The sequence below is a fragment of the Mirounga angustirostris genome, unplaced genomic scaffold (assembly GCF_029215605.1).
Source record: "Mirounga angustirostris isolate CCGP_5_RB_7025 unplaced genomic scaffold, mMirAng1.0.hap1 SCAF_12, whole genome shotgun sequence".
NCBI lineage: Eukaryota > Metazoa > Chordata > Mammalia > Carnivora > Phocidae > Mirounga > Mirounga angustirostris.
The window spans coordinates 39,867,474-39,891,967 of record NW_026991720.1 but is presented as its reverse complement, the minus strand read 5'-3'; the positions used below and the strand labels follow the sequence as shown (position 1 = coordinate 39,891,967).

At 38.4% G+C, this 24,494-nt stretch overlaps 1 protein-coding gene, 1 long non-coding RNA gene and 1 pseudogene across 2 annotated transcripts in view; 1 reads left to right on the top strand and 2 right to left on the bottom strand.

The window, feature by feature from the left end:
• Positions 1-24,494, bottom strand: part of LOC123835394 (uncharacterized) — an 84,221-nt gene that overhangs the window by 42,344 nt on the left and 17,383 nt on the right. The gene's annotated exons all lie outside the window — the stretch shown is intronic.
• Positions 1,912-23,703, bottom strand: LOC123836131 (large ribosomal subunit protein uL16-like; annotated as a pseudogene).
• Positions 17,873-24,494, top strand: part of GPR141 (G protein-coupled receptor 141) — a 36,207-nt gene continuing 29,585 nt past the window's right edge. The window contains exon 1 of the mRNA XM_045864404.2: positions 17,873-18,032. The gene's annotated coding sequence lies outside the window, so the exon portion shown is untranslated. The remainder of the gene's footprint in view (positions 18,033-24,494) is intronic.

Here is a 24,494-nt window from a genome sequence, read left to right as displayed (position 1 = left end):
TCCAAATGAGCTCCTAAAATGGATTTGGAGCTAATTGTTTTGGCACTTATTTCATTGGGGATGAAGCACTGGCCAAACATATTTCAAAGTGAGGAAGAGGATGTGTTAGCATCAAACCTAGGAAAAGAATGAGTAGCATGCAAGTAATTTGGAAAAGAAGAACATTCCATCTGAAGCCTCAAGGGAGAAAAGAGAATGTTGGCTGAAGTCTTATTTGGAAACAATAGAACTGTGAAAATAAGTGTTAAATAACTTACAGCACTGAATTTCCAGTATGGGCCATTTTTAAAAATAAACTTTTATTGTTTAATCTATAGATAGAAAAGTGCAAAAATTGAAAGGGTAAAAACAGATGAATTACCACAAAGCAAGCACATTTGAGTAACCACCGCCCAGATCAAGAGATAGCATAGAGGGCGCCTGGGTGGCTCAGTTGGTTAAGCGACTGCCTTCGGCTCAGGTCATGATCCTGGAGTCCTGGGATCGAGTCCCACATCGGGCTCCCTGCTCGGTGGGGAGTCTGCTTCTCCCTCTGACCCTCCCCCCTCTCATGCTCTCTCTATCTCATTCTCTCTCTCAAATAAAAAAAAAAAAAAGAGATAGCATAGAAGTCCTCCTTCTTTCAGTCACCGCTCCTACTTGTAACTTGTCCTATATCCGTTTTGTTAGTATTTAAATTTTATATAAATGTAATCACTCAATGACTTCTTTTGTGGCTGGCTTCTTTATAGTAATACAATTTTGTGCTCGCTTTGGCAGCACGTATACTAAAATTGGAATGATATATTAATACAATGTTTGCAAAATTTACCCATGTTTTTGCGTGTAGCATTACTTCATTCATTTTCTTGCAAGAGCAATTCTATACATTCCATGCTTTTGTTTTTGTAATATGTTTATTCTTGATTGACCTCTGGGATGTTCCAGATTTGGACTACTCTACATACTGCTGTTATGAACATTCCTGTGACTTTTTGGTACACACATATGCATTTTCTATTGGGTATGTATCTAGGAATGCAATTGCTGGTTCGTGAGACATTTGTATATTCAGCTGTAAAAACAGAGCTTTAGTGTGCCACTTTTCCACTCCCTCTAGCAGTGTATGAAAATTCTATTTATTCCATATCCTCTGCAACACTCGATATTTGGATTCACTAAACTGTATTTAAATTTTAAATTTTAATTGTGAGGTATGAACTTCTATCTAAATTTCAGCTATCTGGTGTATAGTTAGTGGTATTGCATTGCAGTTTTTATTTGCAGCTCCCAAATCACTAATACGTGTTTACTGGGAAATCTTGCAAACTGCCTATTTGTGTATTTTATATATACTAACTTAATTGTATTATCTTTTTCTTACTGATCCACATTTGATATGAGTCCTTTATCCTGATAAAGGAACTTTATGAACTATAAAAATCTGTTCCCACCCCATGATTTGCCCTTTTACTCTCTTGATGATGTCTTTGCTGGGCATAAAAATCTTATTTCAATGTAGTTCAGCATATCAGTTATCTCTTTAGTGATTAATGGTTTTTGTATTCTAAGGAAAAAAAAATTTCTTTCTTATCCCAAGGTCGTAAAGATACTCCTCTTTGTTATCTTCAGAAGTCTTATTATCTTACCTTTCACATTTAGATCAACTTTCTATCTGGAACTGATTTTTATGTGTAGTGTGAGGTAAGGAGTCAAGATCCATTTTCTCATTCATTTGAATGTCCAATTGACCCAGCCTCATTTATTGAAAAGATCATTATTTCCCTCTGTTCTGTACTGCCACCTTTTTTTGTAAATTAAGTGTCCATATATGTGTGGATTAGTTTGTGGACTCTATACTATTCAGTGGTCTATTTGTGTATTATGGTGCTAATACTATATTTTCCAATTTATTTTAGATTTAAAATAAATCTTGATACCTGGTATTTTATTTTTTAATTAATTAATTAAATTTATTTTTCTAAAGATTTTATTTTTAAGTAATATCTACACTCAATGTGGGGCTTGAACTTACAACCCCAAGATCAAAAGTTGCATGCTCTTCCAACTGAGCCAGCCAGGCACTCCAATACCTGGTATTTTAAATCTTTCAAATATGTCCCTTTTTTTCATTGTTTTTGACATTTTAGAACTTTCCATTATCATACAAGTATTCAAATCAGCTTGTCAACTTCCACAGAAACACTTGTTCAAGTTTTGATTGGAAGTGCATTGAATAGAGATAAACCAAAAAACATACTCTTCACTGTAAGGAACAGATGGTTACCAGAGGAGAGGTGGGGGGGCGGTGATTTTGGCAAAGGGGATTAAGAGTACACTTACTTTGATGAGCACTGAGTAATATATGGAACTACTGAATCACTAAATTGTACACCTGAAACTAATATAACACTGTATGTTAACTACACTGGAATTAAAAAAAAAAGAGAGAGATGCATTGAATACAGGTAGGTTGGGGGAGAACTGACATCCTCACAATACTGAATCTTTTTATCTGAAAGTAATATATAGTCTTCCATTCATTGAGGTCTTTTTAAATTTCTCTCAATGTTATACAGTGTCCTTCATATAAGATTTGCTGATCTTCTGAAAGATCATTTTAATGTTCTTTGATGCTAATTTAAATGGTATTTTAAAAATTATATTCTCTGTGTGTTGCAAGTGTGATATGCAATTGATTTTTGCAAATTAACATGGAACTATTTGCTTTGCTAAATTAATAAATTTATTATATTAGTATGTCTGTATTCTTTGGAATTTTTATGTATAAAATCATGTCACTTGCAAATAGAGACAGTTTTCTTCCTTTCTTTCTTTCTTTCTTTCTTTCCTTCTTTCTTTCTTTCTAATACTTATACCTTTTTGAGGATTTTATTTTTGTAAGTAGTCTCTACACCAAACATGGGATTTGAACTTACAACCTCAAGATCAAGAGTCACATGCTCTACCTACCCACTGAGCCAGCCAGCTACCCCTACAATATTTATACCTTTTATTGATTGTCTTGCCTCATTACACTGGGTTAGGATAGATGCTAGATTAGAATACCATGTTGAACTGAAGTAGTGACAGAAGGCATCCTTTACTTACACCTGATATCGAAAGGACAGCCTTCAATATTCCCAAATGAAACATGACGTTTGCTGTACAATTTTGTAAATATCCTTCTATTCTTTGTTTGTCAGCTTTCTTTTTTAAAGTCATGGATGGGGGCGCCTGGGTGACTTAGTCGGTTAAGCGACCAACTCTTGATTTCGGCTCAGGTCATGATCTCAGGGTCGTGAGATGGAGCCCCTCATTGGGCTGGGCATGGAGTCTGCTTAAGATTCTCTCTCCCTCAGAAACAAAAGTGAAAGTGAAATTTTGGGACTTCATCAAGATAAAAAGCTTCTGCACAGCAAAGGAAACAGTCAACAAAACTAAGAGGCAACCCACAGAATGGAAGAAGATATTTGCAAATGACACTACAGACAAAGTGCTGATTTCCAAGATCTATAAAGAACTTCTCAAACTCAACACCCAAAAAACAAATAATCAAGTCAAAAAATGGGTAGAAGACATGGAACAGACACTTCTCCAGAGAAGACATACGAAGGGCTAACAGACCCATGAAAAAATGTTCAACATCATTAGCCACCAGGGAAATTCAAATCAAAAACACATTGAGATACCACTTTATACCAGTTAGAATGGCAAAAATTGACAAGGCAAGAAAAAACGAACGTTGGAGAGAATGTGGAGAAAGGGGAACCTTCTTACACTGTTGGTGGGAATGCAAGTTGGTACAGCCACTTTGGAAAACAGTGTGGAGGTTCCTCAAAAAGTTAAAAATAGAGCTACCCTATGACCCAGCAATTGCACTACTGAGTATTTACCCCAGAGATAGAAATGTAGTGAAAAGAAGAGCCATATGCATCCCAGTGTTCATAGCAGCAATGTCTACAATAGCCAAACCGTGGAAGGAGCCATGATGCCCTTCAACAGACGAATGGATAAAGAAGATGTGGTCCATATATACAATGGAATATTATTCAGCCATCAGAAAGGATGAATACCCACCACGTGCATTGACATGGATGGAATTGGAGGAGATTATGCTAAGTGAAATAAGTAAAACAGAGAAAGACAATTATATGGTTTCACTTATATGTTGAACATAAAGAATAGCATGGAGGACATTAGAAGAAGGAAGGGAAAAATGAAGGAGGGGAATCAGAGGGGGAGAAGAACCATGAGAGACTATGGACTCTAGGAAACAAACTGAAGGTTTCAGAGGGGAGGGGGTGGGGGGATGGGTTAGCCCGGTGATGGGTATTAAAGGAGGGCATGTATTGCATGGAGCACTGGGTGTCATATGTAAACAATGAATCATGGAACACTACATCAAAAACTAATGATGTACTGTATGGTGACTAACATAACATAATAAAAAAAATTTTTTTTAAGCTTAAAAAAATTCTCCGTCCCTCAGCTCCTTCCCCCACCTGCTCTAGGGTGTGCGCTCTCTCTTTAAAAAAATAAAATAAAATAAAATAAATAAATAAATAAATAAATAAATGCATGAATTGATGTTGAATCATATTGAGAGATTTTTTGGTCTCTATTTGAGATGATCATATGATTTTTCTCGTTTATTCTGTTTGTGTTTGTGAATTGCATTTGATTTTCACATGTTACACAATCTTGCCTTCCTGGAATAATTCTCACCTGGCCATAATATATTATCATTTTCTAAAAAGACCTTATTTATCTATTTGAGAGAGAGAGAGAAAGAGAGCATGAGTGGGGGGAGGGGCAGACAGAGAGGGAGAGAAAGAATGTCAAGGGGACTCCCCCCTAAGCAGAGTCTGAGGGGGGGCTCCATGCCACTACCCTGAGATCATGAGGTGAGCTGAAATCAAGAGCCAGATGCTTAACTGACTGAACCACCCAGGGAGCCCTATTAACATTTTTTTTTATCACTGGATTTTCTTCGCTAATATTTTGTGTAGAAGTTTTGTGTCTATATAAATGAGAGTTGGCCTCTCTTGGGTCCTTTTTGTAATGTTCTTACCAGTATTTGCTATCAAAGTTATGATGACCTCAAAAAATAACTTGGAAAATTTTTCCTCTTTTTCCAAGCTCCGGAATAGTATATGTCAGGTTGATTTTATTTCTAAACGTTTGGAGGAATTGAGTAATAAAATAGACAGACATGGAAATTTCTCTCAAAGGATTTTAGTTACAGATTCAGTTTATTTACTAGATAGTGAATAAACTATTTGCATTTTATATTTCTTCTTTTGGTAAATTATGGCTTTTTAAGTCATTTCACCATTTCATTGAAATTATCACCCCAAAACTGTTATATCCTTTTGTTTTCATTTTCTTAACTATGGGATTGATAGTTAAGCCCGTTTTTTATAAAAATCATTCTTGATATTGGTATTTTGTGCATTTTCTTTTTTTCTTGATCTGTCTTCCCAAGGATTTATGAAATTTATTAGTCTTTTAAAATCCCCTTTTAGATTTATTTTCTCTAGCAAATGTTTGTTTTATGTTTTATTGAGATCTGTTTTTATTTTTATTTGTTTCTTTTTGTTCTCCCTCTGCTTAACTTTTTTAACTCGCGGAAATGGATACTTGGATGATTTGTTTTCAGGGTTTTTTTTGTTTTTTTTTTTTCCGACAAGAGTAGGATTTGTTGGTGGGCATGAATAAGGAGGGGGCAGTGCTGAGGTTCTCATGAGGGCAGAGCCTGCCATTTGTCCATGGGGCCACAATTAGGGATGTATTTGACCCACAGCCATCTGGGATGAGGCACTTTTCAGCCACCATGTCTTCAAATTTGTCTGCATTAAACTTAGTAAAGCCCCGCTTCTTGGAAATGTGGATCTTCTGGCAGGCAGGGAACTTGAACTTGGCCCTATATAGAGACTCAATCACATGCTCCTTGTTTTGCACCTTGGTACAGATGGACATGATGACTTGGCCAATGTGGACCCTGGCCAATGTGCCCTGGGGCTTCCCAAAGACATCCCACATGCCTGTTGAGAGCCCGTGAGCTCCAGCACAGGACATCTTGTGGATAAGGATGCCGTGGAAGGGGTGGAACTGCACTCTGATGGGAAAGCCATCTTTGCCACAGCTTTTCACCATATACATTTTGGCACAAGTATGTGCAGCCTCCAGGGCTTCATAGGAGAGATGCTCATACTCATCGGACACCATGGAGCCACACAGTGAGAACTCATCTACTTTTGCTTTCTTCTGTCCCAGGTCAAAGATGCGGGTCTTGGCATCAGGGACACTTCTGCAGAAGTGAGACTTCTGCAAGAACCCCATGTTCTTACAATACTGGTAACATCTGGCGAGGTGGTGCAGTGAAGGAGAGGAGGTTCTTCACCAGGTAACACCAGGATCTTCAGTGGTGCAGTGAAGGAGAGGAGGTTATTTTCAGCTTTTTACTCCTAATAAAAGCATTTAAGTATGGCTTTAGTTGTGTCCTGCAAGTTTTGATAAGTTGAATTTTCATTATAATTCAAAGAAAAATATTTCCTGATTTCTATTTGTATTCATTTTTTTAGTGTTTGAATTATTATTATTTTAAGACTGTATTTATTTATTTGAGAGAGAAAGAGAGAGCACGAGTGGGGGTGGGGCAGAGGGAGAGGGAGAAACAGAGTCTCCCTACTTGGGGCTCCATCCCAGGACCTGGAGATCATGACCTGAGCTGAAGGCAGATGCTTAACCGACTGAGCCACCCAGGTGCCCCTAATGTTTGAATTATTTAGAATTATATCAAGTGTTTTTCAAACATAAAGTTTTTATTATTACCTTGTTTCATTATTGATTTCTAGCCTAACTGTACTGTTGTCAGAAAATGTACATTTATACAATGTTTTACTTTTTTGATATTTTTAAAGATTTCTTTTAAATTCATCATTTGGTTAATTGGCTTGGCATTTGATGTGAATTTTGCATTTGCTGAATATAAGGTATGTAAATTAGGTCAGGTTTATTGATTGCATTGTTCAAATCTACTATATCTATGTTGAATTTTTGTCTGGTTGGGGTATTAGTTACTAAGAGACATCTGTTAAAATTGCCCTATGATAATGGGGATTTGTCCATTTTCCTTTCAGTTGCATCATTATTTTGCTTTATATAGTTGGAAACTCATTATTAAGTGCAACAAATTTACAACTTTAATATTTTGGAAAGATTAACTCTTTTATCCTAATAAAATGTCCTTTGTTCATTGCCAATAAAGTGTCTTGCCTTACAGTCTAATTTATCTAATAAATATATAGAATATAGCTATGCTGGCCTCAGATTCTTTTTTCATTCATTTATTTCAGGGTTTTTGTGTTGTTGTATTTTAGGTGTGTCTCTTTTTTTTTTTTTTTTTAGATTTTATTTATTTATTTGAGACAGAGAGAATGAGAGAGAGAGAGCACATGAGAGGGGGGAGGGTCAGAGGGAGAAGCAGGCTCCCTGACAAGCAGAGAGCCCGATGCGGGACTCGATCCTGGGACTCCAGGACCATGACCTGAGCCGAAGGCAGTCGCTTAACCAACTGAGCCACCCAGGCGCCCCTTAGGTGTGTCTCTTAATCAACACTGAGTCATATGTACTTTTTTTCATCTAGTCTAAAAAACTTTGTTTTTGACTCCTCACCCATTTATATATTATTATATTGGGGATTATATAATTCTTTTATTTCCTCTTTATTGCTTCTCAAAATAAGTCAATCAGAGAAAGACAATTATCATATGACCTCACTCATATGTGGAATTTAAGAAACAAAGCAGAGGATCCTAGGGGAAGGGAGGGAAAAATAAAAGAAGACAAAATCAGAGAGGGAGACAAACCATAAGAGACTCTTAATCATGGGAAGCAAACTGAAGGTTGCTGGAGGGGAGAGGGGTGGAGGGATGGGGTAATTGGGTGACGGACATTAAGGAGGGCACGTGATGTAACAAGCACTGGGTGTTATATAACTGATGAATCACTGACCTCTACCTCTGAAAGCAATAATACATTAGATGTTAATTAATTGAATTTAGATTAAAAAGAAAAAGAACAAACTGATGGTTATCAGAGGGGAAGTGGGTGAGGGGACAGGTAAAATAGGTGATAGGGATTAAAGAGTACACTTACAATGATGAGCACTGAGTAATGTATAGAAAAATAAATAAATAAGTAAATAAATAAGTAAGTAAATAAATAAATAAATATTACTTCTGCCTAGTTCTTTCTCTTCTCTCTTTCTAGGACACCAATTATGAACATGTTAGAACTTTCCCCTGTGTCTTGTGATTTCATGTAATTTTTTACCCTTCCCTCTCTCCTCTATTCTTCAATCTGATATTTTCTTCTGACTTATTCTAGTTCCATCTTCCATGTCTCATTGTCTATTAGCCACCATCAATAATTTAATTTAATTATTTTATTTTTCTGGTTCAGAATTTCCATTTGAATTTTAAAAGATAGATTCCAGAATAAAATACAAAATTCTCTATATTTCACCTTATTTCTTCAAACTATTAATCACAGTTATTTTAAAGTCCCTCGATTTGGATCTCCTTATGCATTTGTTTCTATTTTGTGTTTATTTTCATGATCTTGGTTATTAGGTCTTATCTTCTTTTTTTTTTAAAGATTTTATTTATTTATTTGTCAGAGAGAGTGAGAGAGAGCGAGCACAAGCAGGGGGGAGCAGCAGGCAGAAGGAGAAGCAGGCTCCCCACTGAGCAGAGAGCCTGATGTGGGACTCGATCCCAGGACCCTGGGATCATGACCTGAACTGAAGGCAGTGGCTTAACCGACTGACCCATCCAGCACGCCTAGGTCTTATCTACTGACATCCTGTTAATATTAATTGAAATTTGAGGAACTCCTCTCTACTTGTTAGGTGGGATGCTGTCTGATTCATGGGTCACTTAATAAAGCCAATTATATCTTCAAAATAAAAATATGTCTATTTACTGAAACTTGAACATTATGTATCAAAATTTTGAGAGCTAATTTACTGATCTAGATAGTGTTATCATTCTCCAGAGGTGACTTTTGCTTGGGGTAGGAGGGAGGCTGTTACAATGATATAGCCTTCAAACCAATAGATTTTAAATTCTTTCCAATTTGTTTCCATTGTTCTCAGGTGGGTTTGTCTGGAACAGTCTTCTCTACCATTGCTAAAAACTAAAATTCCCCCAGCATGAGTTATTTTGAAATATATAACATTTCTACTCCTATAAAACAAAGAATGCACACCTGGAAGGGGCGGAGCAAGATGGCGGAGGAGTAGGAGACCTGGATTTCGTCTCCTCTCAGGAATTGAGCTGGGTATGGATCAAACCATTCTGAACACCTACAAACTCAACAGGAGATCGAAGAAAAGAAGAGCAACAACTCTCTCATCAGAAAAGCGACCACTTTCTGGAAGGTAGGATGTGCGGAGAAGTGAATCCGAGGCGATATTCGGGAGGATAGACGGCGGGGGAGGGGCCTCCGTCGGCCGCTTCTGGCAAGTGATAGAACCACGGAGCACAAAATCGGAACTTTTAAAAGTCTGCTCCGCTGTGGGACGTCACTCTGGTGGCTAAGCGGGGGGTGGAACCCTCCGGGACAGTGTGGTCTCAGGACCCTCGGGGTCACAGAAAGACCGGGGGTGCCTGAGTGCGGCAGAGCTCCCAGGTAACGGAGCAGGGAAGCCGGCTGCAGAGGCGGAGCCCAGGCGCGGGCTCTCAGCTCGGGGTCGCCATAAACCGTGATCCGCGGCCCAGTCGGGCCCCTGCTCCTCCAGCAGGGACCCAACAAGCGGCAGATCCGGGGAGACTCACCTTCCTCCCCTGGGAGGAGCCGCGCGTGAGTGCACCGCAGGCATCTGCTGGGTTTGGAGACTCCACCCGGGGTCGGGTGCCAGAGATAGAAACGCGGGGTCACAGGCCGGGTGAGCACGGAGTGCGGCCGGAGACCGGGCAGCCGGGAGTGACTGACGGCTTTTCTCTGGGGGCTCACTGAGAAGCGGGGCCCCGAGTTCTCGGCTCCACCGGGGCGGAGATTGGGAGGCCGCCATTTTCACTCTCCGCCTCCAAAGCTGTACGGAAAGCTCGCAGGGAACAAAAGCCCCGGAGAGCAAACCCGAGCAGATTACTTAGCCGGGAGGGGGCAAGGGCGGGCAATTCCGCCTCCAGCAGAGACGTTTGGAAACCACGGCAACAGGCCCCTCCCCAGAACATCAGCGAGATCAGCCAGCCAAGACCAAGTTTACTGATCAATGAAAACGGCAGAACTCCAGAGCTAGGGGAATACTGCACATAGAATTCACGGCTTTTTTACCATGATTCTGTAGTCTTTCAAAGTTAATTTTTTTTAACTGTCTTTTTTTCTTTTTGAATTTTTCTTTTTCCCTTTTTCAACCAACATCTTATCAATCCCTTTTTTTAAAAAAAACATTTTTATTTTTCATTTTTAGAGTCATATTCTATCCCTTCATAGTAGTTACCCGTATTTTTGGCTTATATATATAAGTTGTTCTCTCTTTAAAATTTTGAGATAGTTTCTTCTAACAGATTAAAATATACCCTAAATCTCTAGTATATGGTGTTTTCTATTCCCCTGCCTGATCACATCCTCTCCCTTTTTTTTTCTTCTTTTTCTTTTTTCTTTTTTTAAATCCTCTTCTTTCTTTTTTCAAACAACTTCTTATCAATTCCTTTTATAAAATTTTTTATAATTTCCATCTTTACAGTCATATTCCATCCCTTCATCATATCAACCCTTATTTTTGTACATATATAAGTTTTTCTTTCTTTAAAATTTTGGGAGGCACTTTCTTCTAAAAGACCAAAATACACCACAAATCTAGTGTGTGGCACTGATCTATATACCAGCCTGATCATATTTGATCACATTCTGGTTTTTTTGTTGTGGTTGTTGCTGTTTTGTTTTGTTTGTTTTTGTTTTTATCTTTATCTTTTTCTTTTTTTTCTTTTTCTTTTTTCTCTCTTTCCCTTTCTTATCCCACTGCTTCAGGTCTTTTCTGAGTTGTTTAGAGTATATTTTCTGGGGATGTTGTTACTCTGCTAGCATTTTGTTCTCTCATTAATCTAGTCTCCTCTGCACAAAATGACAAGACGGAAAAAATCACCTCAACAAAAAGAACAAGAGGTAGTACCGACTGCCAGGGACCTACTCAACATGGACATTAGTACGATGTCAGATCTAGAGTTCAGAATCATCACTTTAAAGATACTAGCTGGGCTTGAAAAAAATATGGAAGTTATTAGAGAAACCCTTTCTGGAGAAGTAAAAGAACTAAAATCCAACCAAGTAGAAATCAAAAAGGCTATTAATGAGGTGCAATAAAAAATGGGGGCGCTAACTGCTAGAATAAATGAGGCAGAAGAGAGAATCAGTAATATAGAAGATGAAATGATGGAAAATAAAGAAGCTGAGAAAAAGAGAGATAAACAACTACTGGATCACGAGGGCAGAATTCGAGAGATAAGCGATACCATAAGACGAAACAACATTAGAATAATTCGGATCCCAGAAGAAGAAGAAAGAGAGAGAGGGGCAGAAGGTATAATGGAGCAAATTATAGCAGAGAACTTCCCTAATTTGGGGAAGGAAACAGGCATGAAAATCCAGGAAGCACAGAGAACCCCTCTCAGAATCAATAAAAATAGGTCAACACCCCGACATCTAATAGTAAAACTTACGAGTCTCATAGACAAAGAGAAAATCCTGAAAGCAGCTCGGGAGAAGAGATATGTAACCTACAAGGGTAGAAACATTAGATTGGCAACAGACCTATTCACAGAGACCTGGCAGGCCAGAAAGGACTGGCAGGATATATTCAGAGCACTAAATGAGAAAAATATGCAGCCAAGAATACTCTATCCAGCTAGGCTGTCATTGAAAATTGAAGGAGAGATAAAAAGCTTCCAGGACAAACAAAAACTAAAGGAATTTGCAAACACAAAACCAGCCCTACAGGAAATCTTGAAAGGGGTCCCCTAAGCAAAGAGAGACCCTAAAAGCAACATAGACCAGAAAGGAACACAGACAATATACGGTAACAGTCACCTTACAGGCAATACAATGGCACTAAATTCCTATCTTTCAATAGTTACCCTGAATGTAAATGGGCTCAATGCCCCAATGAAAAGACACAGGCTATCAGACTGGATTAAAAAACAAGACCCATCGATATGCTGTCTGCAAGAGACTCATTTTAGAACCAAAGACACCCCCAGATTGAAAGTGAGGGGGTGGAAAACCATTTACCATGCTAATGGACACCAAAAGAAAGCTGGGGTGGCAATCCTTCTATCAGACAAATTAGATTTTAAACCAAAGACTGTAATAAGAGATGAGGAAGGACACTATATCATACTTAAAGGATCTATCCAACAAGAAGATCTAACAATTGTAAATATCTATGCCCCTAACATGGGAGCAGCCAATTATATAAGGCAATTAATAACAAAAGCAAAGAAACACATCGACAACAATACAATAATAGTGGGGGACTTTAACACCCCCCTCACTGAAATGGACAGATCCTCTAAGCAAAAGATCAACAAGGAAATAAAGACTTTAAATGACACACTGGACCAAATGGACTTCACAGACATATTCAGAACATTCCACCCCAAAGCAATGGAATACACATTCTTCTCTAGTGCCCATGGGACATTCTCCAGAATCGATCACATCCTAGGTCATAAATCAGGTCTCAACCGGTACCAAAAGATTGGAATCATTCCCTGCCTATTTTCAGACCACAATGCTATGAAACTAGAACTCAATCAAAAGAGGAAAGTCGGAAAGAACTCAAATACATGGAGGCTAAAGAGCATCCTACTAAAGAATGAATGGGTCAACCAGGAAATTAAAGAAGAATTAAAAAAATACATGGAAACCAATGAAAATGAAAACACAATTATTCAAAATCTTTGGGATGCAGCAAAGGCAGTCCTATGAGGAAAGTATATAGCAATACAAGCCTTTCTCAAGAAGTAAGAAAGGTCTCAAGTACACAACCTAACCCTACACCTAAAGGAGCTGGAGAAAGAACAGCAAAGAAAGCCTAAACCCAGCAGGAGAAGAGAAATCATAAAGATCAGAGCAGAAATCAATGAAATAGAAACTAAAAGAACAATAGAACAGATCAACGAAACTAGGAGCTGGTTCTTTGAAAGAATTAACAAGATTGATAAACCCCTGGCCAGACTTATCAAAAAGAGAAGAGAAATGACCCAAATCAACAAAATCATGAATCAAAGAGGAGAGATCACAACCAACACCAAAGAAATACAAACAATTATAAGAACATATTATGAGCAACTCTATGCCAGCAAATTAGATAACCTGGAGGAAATGGATGCATTCCTAGAGATGTATCAACTACCAAAACTGAACCAGGATGAAATAGAAAACCTGAACAGACCTATAACCACTAAGGAAATTGAAGCAGTCATCAAAAATCTCCCAAAAAACAAAAGCCCAGGGCCAGATGGCTTCCCAGGGGAATTCTACCAAACATTTCAAGAAGAATTAATACCTATTCTTCTGAAACTGTTCCAAAAAATAGAAATGGAAGGAAAACTTCCAAACCCATTTTATGAGGCCAGCATTACCTTGATCCCTAAACCAGACAAAGACCCCATCAAAAAGGAGAATTACAGAACAATATCCCTGATGAACATGGATGCAAAAATTCTCACCAAAATACTAGCCAATAGGATCCAACAGTACATTAAAAGGATTATTCACCACGACCAAGTGGGATTTATCCCTTGGCTGCAAGGTTGGCTCAACATCCGCAAATCAATCAATGTGGTACAATACATTAACAAAAGAAAGAACAAGAATCATATGATCCTCTCAATAGATGCAGAAAAAGCTTTTGACAAAGTGCAGCATCCTTTCTTGATCAAAACTCTTCAGAGTATAGGGATAGAGGGTACATACCTCAATATCATAAAAGCCATCTATGAAAAACCTACAGCGAATATCATTCTCAATGGGGAAAAACTGAGAGCTTTCCCCCTAAGGTCAGGAACGCGGCAGGGATGTCCACTATCACCACTGCTATTCAACATAGTATTGGAAGTCCTAGCCACAGCAATCAGACAACAAAAAGAAATCAAAGGCATCCAAATTGGCAAAGAAGAATTCAAACTCTCACTCTTTGCAGATGCTATGATACTTTATGTGGAAAACCCAAAAGACTCCACCCCAAAACTGCTAGAACTCATACAGGAATTCAGTAAAGTGGCAGGATATAAAACCAATGCACAGAAGTCAGTGGCATTCCTATACACCAACAACCAGACAGAAGAAAGAGAAATTAAGGAGTCGATCCCATTTACAATTGCACCCAAAACCATAAGATACCTAGGAATCAATTTAACCAAAGAGACAAAGGATCTGTACTCAGAAAACTATAAAATACTCATGAAAGAAATTGAGGAAGACACAAAGAAATGGAAAAACGTTCCATGCTCATGGATTGGAAGAACAAATATTGTGAAGATGTCAATGCTACCTAGAGCAATCTACACATTCAATGCAATCCCCATCAAAATACCATCCACTTTTTTCAAAGAAATGGAACAAATAATCCTAAAATTTGTATGGAACCAGAAAAGACCCCGCATAGCCAGAGGAATGTTGAAAAAGAAAAGCAAAGCCGGCGGCATCACAATTCCGGACTTCCAGCTCTATTACAAAGCTGTCATCATCAAGACAGCATGGTACTGGCACAAAAACAGACACATAGATCAATGGAACAGAATAGAGAGCCCATAAATGGACCCTCAACTCTATGGTCAACTCATCTTTGACAAAGCAGGAAAGAATGTCCAATGGAACAAAGACAGTCTCTTCAACAAATGGTGTTGGGAAAATTGGATAGTCACATGCAGAAGAATGAAACTGGACCATTTCCTTACACCACACACAAAAATAGACTCCAAATGGTTGAAAGACCTCAGTGTGAGACAGGAGTCCATCAACATCCTAAAGGAGAACACAGGCAGCAACCTCTTCGACCTCAGCCGAAGCAACTTCTTCCTAGAAACATCGTCAAAGGCAAGGGAAGCAAGGACAAAAATGAACTATTGGGACTTCATCAAGATAAAAAGCTTTTGCAAAGCAAAGGAAACAGTCAACAAAACCAAAAGACAACCGACAGAATGGGAGAAGATATTTGCAAATGACATATCAGATAAAGGGCTAGTATCCAAAATCTATAAAGAACTCATCAAACTCAACACCCAAAGAACAAAGAATCCAATCAAGAAATGGGCAGAAGACATGAACAGACATTTTTCCAAAGAAGACATCCAAATGGCCAACAGACACATGAAAAAGTGCTCAATATCGCTCGGCATCAGGGAAATCCAAATCAAAACCTCAATGAGATACCACCTCACACCAGTCAGAATGGCTAAAATTATCAAGTCAGGAAACGACAGATGTTGGCAGGGATGCAGAGAAAAGAGAACCCTCCTATACTATTGGTGGGAATGCAAGCTGGTGCAGCCACTCTGGAAAACTGTATGGAGGTTCCTCAAAAAGTTGAAAATAGAGCTACCATATGATCCAGCAATTGCACTCCTGGGTATTTACCCCAAAGATACAAAAGTAGGGATCCAAAGGGGTACGTGCACCCCGATGTTTATAGCAGCAATGTCCACAATAGCCAAACTGTGGAAAGAGCCAAGATGTCCATTGACAGATGAATGGATAAAGAAGAAGTGGTATATATACACAATGGAATATTATGCAACCATCAAAAGGAATGAGATCTTGCCATTTGCAACGACGTGGATGGAACTGGAGGGTATTATGTTGAGTGAAATAAGTCAAAAAGAGAAAGACATGTATCATATGATCTCACTGATATGAGGAATTCTTAATCACAGGAAACAAACTGAGGGTTGCTGGAGTGGGGGTGGGGTGGGAGGGATGGGGTGACTGGGTGATAGACACTGGGGAGGGTATTGCTCTAGTAAGTGCTGTGAATTGTGCAAGACTGTTGAATCTCAGATCTGTATCTCTGAAACAAATAATGCAATATATGTTAAGAAAAAAAAAAGATGAAAAAGAAGGTAGCGGGAGGGGAAGAATGAAGTGGGGGAAATCGGAGGGGTAGACGAACCATGAGAGACGATGGACTCTGAAAAACAAACAGGGTTCTAGAGGGGAGGGGGGTGGGAGGATGGGTTAGCCTGGTGGTGGGTATTGAGGAGGGCACATTCTGCATGGAGCACTGGGTGTTATGCACAAACAATGAATCATGGAACACTTCATCTAAAACTAATGATGTAATGTATGGGGATTAACATAAGAATAAAAATAAAGAAAGAAAGAAAGAAAGAAAGTGACTTTTAGAACAGAGACCAGAATTGTAAGAATAAATACTCGATAATCTGTAAAAAAAGAATGCACACCTGCTGAAACTGAAGCCTTTCCAGACAAAGAGGCCTTCCCTTGAAACTAAAAAAACAGAAGTCAGGTGCACTAATAACATTATGCTCAAAATGAGAAATGTGAAGACTGGAAAACAGGAATTGCAAAATGTTTGCCTAGAATATTCTTCAGCATTGTACAGGAGACCAGAAATCATCACAAATTACCAAAATTATAATTCTAATTAGGGCCTTTAAAGTAGAGAGAACCCAGGGATGGTGTGTTTGATGCTTGCATAGTTTTTTTAATGCAGAAATGTCAAATTAGAGCTAAAAATTGGAGTATATTTAAAATGATGGTATTTAATAAATTAGCATTTTTAACCCACAGATTTCTGTACATTACCATGTGATTTGCAAAATAATTATAATATTTATAGAATACTATAGTGTTATATAATACAAATTAGAGCAGTCTGAGGAAATTCTTTTTCTTTTTTTCTTTTTAAGATTTATTTATTTATTTTAAAGAGAGAGAGCAAGTGGGGGGAGGCACCATGGGAGAGAGAGAGAATCTCAAGCCAACTCCTTGCTGAACCCGGACCCTGACACAGGACCGGATCCCATGACCCTGAGATCATGACTTGAGCCAAAATCAAGAGTCAGATCTCAAATGATGGCCACACAGGGGCCCCAAGGAACTTATTTGTCTTTCAATACTTCCCATTTATCTCTGTGACTGTGTGCATATCTTCTTTTGGAGATAATGTTAAGAGTCTAAAAAGTGAGGCTGTGGACAAACATACTAATCTCAAAGTCAATATTATATATCAATGACATAGTTAATCACCAAAATACATTATAAGAATAGTAGTTCTAGGTCCCCAAGAGTTACAGAACAACTCTATAAATAATTTTCTGAAGGAAATATTGTATCTGTATTATCTTTCATCCCAAACACAACACAGTTTATCTCTCCTTTTTGTTTTTGATAATATCACTTTTTCCCCTATTATCTACAAAATTCAGTTTGAATGAATTTTTTAAAAAATGGATTCTTCCTGGAGCGCCTGGGTGGCTCAGTCAGTTAAGCTGCTGCCTTCGGCTCAGGTCATGATCCCGGGGTCCTGGGATCGAGCCCTGCATCGGGCTCCCCACTCAGCGGGAAGCCTGCTTCTCCCTCTCCCTCTGCCTGCCTCTCTGCCTACTTGTTCTCTCTCTCTCTCTCTCTCTGTCAAATAAATGAATAAAATCTTTAAAAAAAAAATTAAAAAATAAAAAATAATAAAAATAAAAAATGGATTCTTCCAGTAGTCATAAAACCTTAGTATTTCTTGACAATTGGTCTTGCTGTCATTTTGCAACCTGGACTTTGCATTTTAAGAGGTTGGTTTTTCAGTGCTAGTGTGTTTGAAATAGTTTTGAGGTTTTGTGGTTGCTGTTGACACTCTGCGGAACTTAGAACACTTTGGTTTCCTTTTGCTTTAGTGAACTGGCCAGGCCTTTTAAGTGCACGCAGACCATGGGAGTGCCCAAGCAGGCTTACTATTAGAAAAGAATCCTATATGGAATTCAGACAGGGGGTCCATCTCTGCACGTCCTTGAGAAGTCTAGCTTTTCCAGGTAAGTGCAAAAGACCTGGGGTGGGGGGCTCAGGAATGAAGGTTATGCATAAAGAGAGCATGCTAAACTTGCTAAGGAGGCTCTAATTCAGAATTTTCAGTCTTGCTGTAAAAAGCAAGCTTATTTACTCTGACTACAATTCCTCCTTTATAGAAAGAACTGTCTAGCTGTGTAGTACACACTGCTCTGAAGGTGACACCTAGTTTTTCTAAGTGGTTAAATATGAACAAAAGTGGTTTCAGAATCTGACAAAGGAAAAAGGGAGTCTGGCTAAAACTATCATAGAGGTCTTCAGGGCATCTGATATTGCATTTACACATTATTGAAATGTTTCTATTTTAAGTATTTTTTTCATTATGAAAATCTTTAAACTCTATCACTGGTAATATTCTCACATATGATTTAAAACTATTCTCGCAGCCCTAATCCATAGAAGAAAACAATCAATAGTAATCAGGTACTTTGAAATTTCTAAAAGAAGTACATAAGGAATAGCATGGAGGATATTAGGAGAAAGAAGGGAAAAATGAAGGGGGGGAAATCGGAGGGAGAGATGAACCATGAGAGACTATGGACTCTGAGAAACAAACAGGGTTTTAGAGGGGAGGGGGGTGGGGGGGTTGTGTTAGCCCGGTGATGGGTATTAAGGAGGGCACGTACTGCATGGAGCACTGGGTGTTATACGAAAACAATGGATCATGGAACACTACATCAAAAACTAATGATGTATTGTATGGTGACTAACATAACATAATAAAATTTTTTTAAAAAGTACATTCAAAATAACGTGTAGTAACGGTTATTGTAATTCTTTTCATTCTATTTTTGCAGTACTACATGACAGGAGGAATCTAAAAATAACTTTAAAATCACACAATTAAAAGTTAAGAACAACAACTGTTCAAATAATTTTACATTAAGCTTCTTTTATACCTTTATTTCCTCTTTACAAGAAGTATTGCACTTCAAATATGCGAAATAGAATACAATATAAGCTTAAAAAAAGTAAATCAGTAATGTACAACTTGGGTTTGAGAGTTTAATATTGCTTTTTTAATAAATTTATAATATAATTTTGGATGGGTCACTTAATTCCTGGATTTCAACTTCCTACATAACTGCATAATTATTTATCTAAGGAATTTATTAAGGACCAGAATTACAACTCCTTGTTTTCTTTTTTATTGGGCTTAAATGAATCAATTAGTCAATATTTTAATTGATCAACAGAAGTAATGAGAAGAGCAATAGGTGAGGAATCAGATAGTCTGAATCCTAGTCTTCTATTTTCTAGTAATTGGATGAGAGGTTTAGAAAATATTTTCTAACCATTCTAGGCCAGGGGTTGGCAAATTTTTTCTATAAAGGACTATATAGTAAATAGTTTAAATCTCGCAGGCCAACAAGGAAAATGGAAGATAATATGAAGGTAATATGAAACCATTTAAAAATGTAAAAGCCATTCTTAGCTCACAGGCAGAACAAAAATGGGAGATGAGCTATATTTGGCCTTGGGACCATAATTTTCCAGCCCCTGTTCTAGGCAATGATTTTCATCAATTATAAAATGGAAGATGTAGTAGTTCATGGATGATACATAGGGTGACCCACCAATCCCCTAAAACTGTACACAAAAATCTGAGTGTATATAAATATGTTATTTTTTAATGGGAAAAAAAGGTCCACATATTTCATCAGATTTTAAAGGGTCCAAAACCCAATTAAGGTCAAGGACCACAGGACTAGTTGATTCCTAAAGATGCTTCCCCTATCTAAAATTCAGTGAAATGTTTATTGGGTGTCTACTATGTCTAAACCACTGTGCTAACACTATAATAGATGTTAATACATTTTGACCAAAATAACATGTCAAAAATATATTAAAAAAGATTGTAATATTCACAAATTGGTGATAGCCTTCAAAGTAATAACTTTGAGAAAAATTCTGTAGTCGGGTATTTCTAAGATATTACTTTACAAAGTGTCTTCAAATATAGTATGAATTAGGTCAAAGTATTAAGCAAATATTCTTACTGTCTCATCTTGTTTTTGGTGACAATGGTATTAGTCATGACAATCATAATCAAACTTAACCCAAGCAGAATGTCTTTCCTAAAAATATGATTTCCTTAAGAGCAGGAACTATGCTTTTTTCATCTTTGTATTTGGAGACAATATTTGTCACATACTAAGTGCTTAACATCTCTGGAATGGATATATGAATGAATTAATGAGTGAATGAGTGAAAAGATGAAGACACCATCATGCAGAGTATATGCCATTGATACTGAAGGCTTAGAACCCAAAATGCTCTAAGAACAGTTGCCACCGCCAAAAATTGCTTCTCTTTTCGACTTTGGACGTAACTGTGATTTCAAAATACTTGGTCAACTAAAGATTGCAATTCCTAGGGATTAAGTCATCTTTTTTAAAAAGATTGTTGAATTTAATTCACATGTTACAGATGTTCCAGTAACCTAGTCTATGGGATGGGGTGATGGGAGAGTCATGTTTTATTTAAGGAAAAGCTGCATGCTCAGCATCTGAGCGCTTCCTGCTGAGACCAGGTAAGAGGTTGTACCAGCTGGAGCATTACACAAAAAAGATAGGCTTTCTTGGGCAATCCAAAAGTCAGATCTAATAGAGTTTATGGTATCACTATGCTCCCTAATAAAGAAGTTCAGCCTGATTTCCGTTGCCTGGCCAATTGATGGTGCCAAAGTCTGAGCACCATTCACTGGTGATTGCCCACAGCTACATGGGGTAGAGAATGACTTGCGATCCAAATGTACCTCTCTTCTCTATCCAGGAATAATTTCATTTTCTGAAAGAGAAATTCAGGCTACAATAGCTGGTTTGTGATTCATTCACTTCTCTAGGGAAATTTAAATCTTAAGACTTAAACAATTTAAGAAGTGTTAATGAAAAGCCTGCACAGTCCTGTATATATCTGGAGTTATGCCTGAAATGTCCTTATTTAAAAAAGTGCATCCCACCTCCGTCCCTGCCTTCACCTCCTCTCCCCCTTTAAAACCTGTTAGGGAAATAGCAACATACTACTTTGGGTTGTAATTATAGAGCATGCCTGTGCAGTGTCACTCTGCATTAAATCGTACCATTTGTTCAACTGTTTAGAGGTTTTGCTAAAGTCATATTCCTGCCATCTCCTTAGGGATTGAGATTAGCCCCACATACAGTCCAAAACCCAAAACCTTCATAAATGGGATCTCAAATACATAACCCAATTATGTTTAAGGTCCCGGGTCTTGCTTAAGTTATGACAGGATGCTCAGTCCCCTCTCAAAGAATTTCTGAGACACTTGGGGCCATGCTTTCATGTTTTATAAGCCCAAGGCAGTGGGTGTCTCTCATCTGATTGCTGCCCTGGGATCTATCTGCACATCAGCTCTGAACCTTTCTGGTTGGCTTCACTCCAGACACCTCTGGTTCCTTCTCAAACACAACTAACTTGAATCTGTAACAAATTTTTTTGGCAAACTTTTTCTTGAAGGACTGGATAATAAATATCTTAGGCTTCAGAGGCCATACAATCTCTGTCACAACTACTCAACTCTATAGGTGTCATGCAAAAGCAGCCACAGATAGTACATAAATGAATATCTGTGATCAGTTAAAAACTTTATTTACCAAAACAAGCGCCTGGCCCACAGGCTGTAGTTTGCTAGCCTGTGAACTATATGGAAGGCTTGATGACAACTGAAAAAACTACATTGTTGCAGATAGAAACAAGAGCCTCCAAGTTTGCTAGAGCATCTCAAAAACTGAGAGAAACACCTTAAGGTTTACCAGTTCATGAAAGGATATGATAAAGGAACAAATGAACAGCCAGATGAAGAGATACATAAGTCAAAGTCTGAGTGGGGGCCCTGAGCGCTGGAGCTCTTGTCCCTGTTGAGTTAGGGTACACGTCCCGCCCTCTCCCAGTGTGGATATGTTTACCAACCTGAAAGCTCTCCAAAGCCCCTATTCCCCTACTCTTGGGATATTATGGAGACTTCCTCATTTGGCATGATCAATTATTAGCTCCATTTCCAGTCCCTCTCCCCTCTCTGGAGAATGGGAATGGGGCTGAAAATCCCTAGCTTCTAACTGGGATTTGGTCTTTCTAGTTACCAGCCCCCATCCAGAGGCTCTCTGGGAGCCCACCCAGAATCACCATGAAACAAAAGATGCTCCTAGTGCTCTTATCACTTAGGGATTTACAAGGGGTTAGGGAGTCCTGTGTAAGGGACCGGGAGGTGGGGGGCAGAGCCAAATATATGTATTTCTGATTATTTCACATCTGTACAATGGCACTCATGTAATTTATCACACACTGCCTAAGATTATTTTAATGCAGGTCTTATCTTTTCCCTAGGTTGTAATCTCTTTGCAAAGCAGTGACCCTTAACCAGCACAGACTTTATTCTATGCAGGGGCCTAACTTAGAGAAGCTTTAGATGGGATTTGGACAAGATATGCAAGTATTAAAAAAATTTGGTAGATTGAGGAAAGAAAATTTCTCATTCATCAATCCGCCCCCCCAGTCTCTCTCTCCATACACCATTTTATATACAATATATCCTAAAAACATCTCTACTGAGAGCAAAATTGTTAAATTGGCCTGTTTTAGATCTCTTCTCATGAAATAAATATGACATAAATCTTTTTAGATTCTCTTAATTGTTTTCAGGAAAAGATTTTAATAGTAAAATAGGCATTATTATACCTACTTCACTCTTTATGATGTTATAGGCAGAGAGACATGTAGAAATACTCAAAGACTTTTATGACCTCTTCTGTCTAGGAGACATTAACACACTTGGAAAGACACAATTTATCCATGTAAAACAAATGCAAAGTTCATGTCATTATGAGAACCTATATTTGTCAAATTTTTAATGGCTTATAAGCAGGAGGTAGGTACAATAATCTTCATTTTACTATTAAATTTTTCAGAAAATTTAATTAAAAGAACTTGAAAGTTTAATGCCAAATTATTTTCACAGAAAAAGATCTGAAACAGGCCAATACTAAGATGTTGCTCTTGGCAGACATTTACAGAAAAAAAAAATGGTTAGATAATTTTTATTAGACTACATAAAAAGAATGTTGAGTACAAATCATTAGCCAAATGATGTATAGGTAGCTAGTTTTCTACACCAGGTCTTAATACCATTAAGGCTTATTAGAAAAAATTGAAAGCCTTTTATCAAGAATACTAATTGCTTCCCAGAAGAACAGACTGAAGTGGATTACACAAAAAGCTCTGTTCCAGGCTAGGTTTAGATCATTTTTCCTTTACACTGCTAATGACAGAATCAAAGATTAAGGTCACTTGGATACTGTTGCTGGTCAGGAAAGTGAATTTTGTCTTCAAGTCCCGAGTTTTCCCTGGCAGCCTCCATACTCAGGCATAACTTGCATGATGTGAACTCTGAGTGCTGGAGTAATTTAGTGAGTAGAAAGGTCAGTGAAGACGGAAAGAAGATTGGGACTCTCAACTGAGACTTGATGTGTGAAATTTGGAGGACTAACAGAATTACCTGATCAACTTGTTAAGAGTACCAATTTCAAAGTCTCCCCATAAATTCTGATCCAGTGGTCTGAGATAGGGCAGCAGTGGTTTGAATGAGTTCTCTGAGTGGTTTGGCGGCTGGTTCTTTCTCATCCCATGTTCCTAAACTTCTATTTTTTTTTTTTTTTAGATTTTATTTATTTATTTGACAGAGAGAGACACAGCGAGAGAGGAAACACAGGCAAGGGGAGTGGGAGAGGGAGAAGCAGGCTTCCCGCCGAGCAGGGAGCCCGATGCGGGGCTCGAGCCCAGGACCCTGGGATCATGACCTGAGCTGAAGGCAGACGCTTAACGACTGAGCCACCCAGGCGCCCCCTAAACTTCTATTTTTTAAGAAGATTTATTTATTTATTTGAGAGAGAGAGTGCGTTCCCATGAGTGGGGGGAGGGGCAGAGGGAGAGAATCTCAAGCAGATACCCTGCTGAGCGTGGAGCCCAACGGGGCTCAATCTCACAACCCATGAGATTATGACCTGAGCCAAAATCATGAGTGGGACGCTTAACCCACGGAAATACCCAAGCGCCCCCTAACCTTCTATTTTAAGTGCTAATAGCAAGGACATAACTAGCAGCCGCTCCAAGAGCTTGTGCCTCTGAGGAGGAATAGAGAAGTTTCTAAAATATTCAGAGAGATGATCTGTGCATGCTGGCCTGGGTGCCCAGCACTGCTGGATACATACAAGAGAGGCTATCACAGCGGGAGACATAGCTTTATTCCTTTTAGCTAGGCTTTCTGTACAAAAAATCATGAGTCTCTCAGCCTTTGTATACTTCTAAAGTGACAAACACATCTGCCATGCCCCACTCTTTGGTCAACTCCAATAAGCCTCAGCTTTTGTGTTGATAAAAAAGATCACATCTAACTCAAATGAGAATAGTAAGGG